The 4,223-nt window shown below is 36.3% G+C and overlaps 1 pseudogene; it reads left to right on the forward strand.

Annotated features, from left to right (window-relative positions):
• The first annotated feature begins 2,897 nt into the window (after nucleotides 1-2,897).
• LOC143398904 (COMM domain-containing protein 2 pseudogene) lies at nucleotides 2,898-3,371 on the forward strand (annotated as a pseudogene).
• The last annotated feature ends 852 nt before the right edge of the window (nucleotides 3,372-4,223 follow it).

Genomic DNA, 4,223 nt, shown 5'->3' on the forward strand with positions numbered 1-4,223 from the left:
ACTTTACTTTGATGTAACAGCAACCTCCTATCAATTAGACATTCCACTTTGCATGAAAACACAGAGGCTCACAAAACAACTCAGCATTCTAGAATCACAGAGTCTTTGAAGAATTTAAAAATGTTCAGTAAAATGCAAGAGGAAATTCATTGCAAAATTACACACTAGGGTAGTGAGCAAGAAGAATGCAGAATGGAAGCAATATACAATCTAAATGTTTGAATGTTCTATTCCTCATGACATACCCACTCCCATGCACACATTAGGCTTTCTCGGTAACAGTGTAAGAGGTTAGTTGTGAGGACCAGACTGAAGGTAAGCAAGGCTTCTCAGCAGAGGGAGTTTTCTGACAGCCATGCATTCTTTCTCTTTTGGGAGATGCAGGGGCAACGCTATTGGTCAAAGCCACAATTCTCTCTTTTTAAAAATTTTTAATTTGTTTTAATTAGTTATACATGACAGAAAAATGCACTTATATACTTCGATATATCTTACGTAGATGGGATATAATTTCTCTTTTTCTGAGTGTACATATTGTAGAATCACATTGGTCATAGTCACATATATATAAAGTATAATGTCTGTTTCATTCTACTATCTTTTTTATCCCCATATCCCCTGCCTTCCCCTCCTTTCATTTCCCTCTACCTAAGGTAACACTATTTTTTTTTTGCATTACAATTCTTAATACACATATACCACAATTTTTATATTTCTCTTTGTATATAAATTATGTTGACACCCAATTCAAGTATTCATACATCATATTTCACCATCCTTGCTAATCCCCTGCCCCCTCCCTTTCTCTCCCACCCCTCTACTCTATTTCTCCCATGCTCTCCCTCCCAACCCCACCACGAGTCAACCTTCTTATATCAGAGAAAACATTCAGTATTTGTTTTTTTAGGATTGACTAACTTCACTTAGTATTATCTTCTCCAGTGCCATCCATTTACATGCAAATGCCATGGTTTTGTTCATTTTTAATGCTGAGTAAAATTCCATTGTGTATATATGCCACATTTTTTTAATCCATTCATCCACTGAAGGACATCTAGGTTGGCTCACGTCTATTTCATTCTACTATCTTTCTTATCCCCACATCCCTGCCTTCCCCTCCTTTAGCTAGTGTGAATTGTGCTGCTATAAACATTGATGTGGCTGTGTCTCTGTACTATGCTGTTTTAAAGTCCTTTGGATATAGTCCAAGGAGATGAATAGCTGGGTCAAATGGTGGTTCCATACCTCCATACTATATTCTATATTGACAGCACCAATTTGCAGTCCCACCAGCAATGTATGAGTGTACCTTTTCCCCCACATCCTCACCAACACTTATTGTTATTTGTCTTCATATTAGCTGCCATTCTGACTGGAGTGAGATGATATCTTAGAGTGGTTTTGATTTGCATTTTTCTGATTGCTAGAGATGATGAGCATTTTTTCTTATATTTATTGATTGATTGTATTTCTTCTTCTGAGAAGTGTCTGTTCAGGTCCTTAGCCCATTTTTTTATTAGGTTATTTGGTTTTTTTTTATTTATTTATTTATTTATTTATTTATTTATTTTTGGTGTTTAGCTTTTTGAATTCCTTATGTACCCTAGAGATTAGTGCACTATCTGATATGTGAGGTGTAAAGATTTGCTCCCAGGGAGTAGGCTCTCTGTTCACCTCACAGATTGTTTCTTTTGCTGAAAACAAACTTTTTAGTTTGATTCCATCCCATTTATTGATTCTTGGTTTTAATTCTTGTATAGTAAGAGTCTTATTAAGAAAGTTGGGGTCTAATCCCACATGATGAAGATTAAGGCCTATTTTTCTTCTATTAGACGCAGAGTCTCTCACAACTCTCTTTACAATACTGAGTAAGTGGCAATTATTTTACTTGGGTAGACATATCATAGGGTCAGAATAGATGTCATGAAAAAGAGAGAGAGCTGTCCATCGGTAGGGGACAGGTCTCTGCCTCATGGCTTCTTAGTGTTGAGTGGGTTCTATAAGTAGTGTTCTGATACTTCCACATTAAAAAAAAAATATGTCCAACATACATTCTTCCCAAGGAAAGCTCTATCACACGGATTACTATATTATCCTTCAATACAAGTGGATGTCTTATGATCATATTTTTTCTTTTTACTCTGTAGTGGAAGGAAACATTCTCAACTAATGTAGCAAGAATCATTTATCAATAGAATAAAAACACAAGTTTATCAACACATTCTTAAGAATCCCAGAAACAGAACTGTCCACATGGACAACTTGGATTCATGATGGAGATGGCATCATAGAGAAGTAGGAAAAGAGGTATTACTTAACAAATGGGTCTGGAGAACTGACATTCCACAAATAAAATACGCACTTGCATTCCTACATCATTCCATATCCATGGTCAACTCTAGATATATTAACCATGTTAATATTTTAAAAGGAAATTTTAAAATGATTAGTGGAAAATATTGTGGATAGCTTTTCAAACTTGATCTTACAAAATATTTCCTAAGAACACACGCACACATGAAAACACATGATCAGAAAGGATTGAGCAGAAAGGATTCTTCTCAAGATTGCAACATAAAAGATTAGCAATTTGAGCACATAAAATTAAAAACATCTGGGGCTGGGGCTGGGGCTGGAGCTCAGCGGTGGAGTGCTTGCCTACCATGTGCAAGGCGCTGGGTTTGATTCTCAGCACCACATAAAAATAAATAAATAAAATAAAAGTATTGTGTCCAACTATAACTAAAAAATACTTTTTTAAAAAATTAAAGACATCTGTAAGTCCAAAGATGTCTTAAACAGGAACACCAGGGTGCTGCTGGGTGAAAAAGGTGCCCAGCAAAGATGCTGCTGGACTTGTCGGAAGAGCATAAGGAGCACCTGGCCTTCCTGCCGAAATGGTGGTGGAATTTCGGTGGATCAGGGTGGAGTTCCTGAGGCGAGGGACCATCCCCAAGGTCTATGAGGGTGCTGCCAGGAAGCTCAATGTGAGCAGCAACACTGTCCAGCATGGTGTGGAAGGGTTGACCTACCTGCTCACCGAGAGCTCCAAGCTCATGAATCCTGAAGTGGATTTCCAAGACTCTGTTTTTGTTCTGGGATTTTCTGAAGAACTGAACAAATTATTGCTTCAGCTTTATCTGGACAACAGAAAAGAGATCAGGACTATTCTGGGTGAATTGGCACCCAGCCTTCTCAGTTACCACAGGCTTGAGTGGCGACTAGATGTACAGCCTGCAAGCAGAAGTCTCAGGCAACAGATTAAGCCAGCAGTGACTATAAAACTACACCTAAATCAGAATGGAGACCACAACACCAAAGTTCTGCAGACAGACTCAGCCACCCTACTTCATTTAGTTCAGCAACTGTAACAATCCTTGGAGGAGATGAAAACAAACCGCTGTAGGAGAGGAGTCCACAACTTCAAGTAGTACCAAGTGTTAAGGTCCTAATGCCTTTGACTCATTTGTGAATGGATGACATTCAGGAATTACTTTTCAGAATTAATTTTTATTAATTGGTGTTGATAAATGCATCTAGATTCCATGAAATTCCTTTTCCTATTCCAGGATATTGAGGTCATGGTCAGAAGCTAAAGTAAAGTTCCTTTTCTGGTGCTAAATGTGGTCAGCTTCTTGACAGATTGAAAAGTAATTTTGTATTTTAAATGTGTAAATAGGATTTAATCAACCAGAAATGAATCTATACTGTTCATATCTTCTGTATATATGAGCAATACCCTGTTTTTTTGTACATTTTTGTCTGCTTAACTAGTATTTTCCTCATTATTGATCAATTTTGAGAATAAAATTTACAGCTAATTTCTTTCCTATTCAGAGTATTTCTAAATAGTACAATATTTCTGACTTTTAAAAGCATCTCATGATGTTACTAGCTACAGAATAATGTAAAGTGAGTATGAGTTTTTTTAAATTATATGCCCATATTGTCATAGGAAGTTCATACATTTTTCTTTGAATGTAAAGATAAGTAGTTTTTACCATATTGCTGAAGTTTGACTTATGGTTCATTGACTTAAGTAGTACTCAATTTTGTGTGATTGTTAGTAATATTTTCACAAGGATTATTTTTTCCCATATACCCAAAGCAATTAAGAGACACACTGTCATTTACATTTATAAATAATGGATACAAGAATAATGTAATCAATGCTTGATTATCTGGGGAAAAAAAGATGTCTTAAACTAAAAATGTTTAGAAAT

This window comes from Callospermophilus lateralis, chromosome 5, assembly GCF_048772815.1.
Source record: "Callospermophilus lateralis isolate mCalLat2 chromosome 5, mCalLat2.hap1, whole genome shotgun sequence".
Taxonomy (NCBI): Eukaryota; Metazoa; Chordata; class Mammalia; order Rodentia; family Sciuridae; genus Callospermophilus; species Callospermophilus lateralis.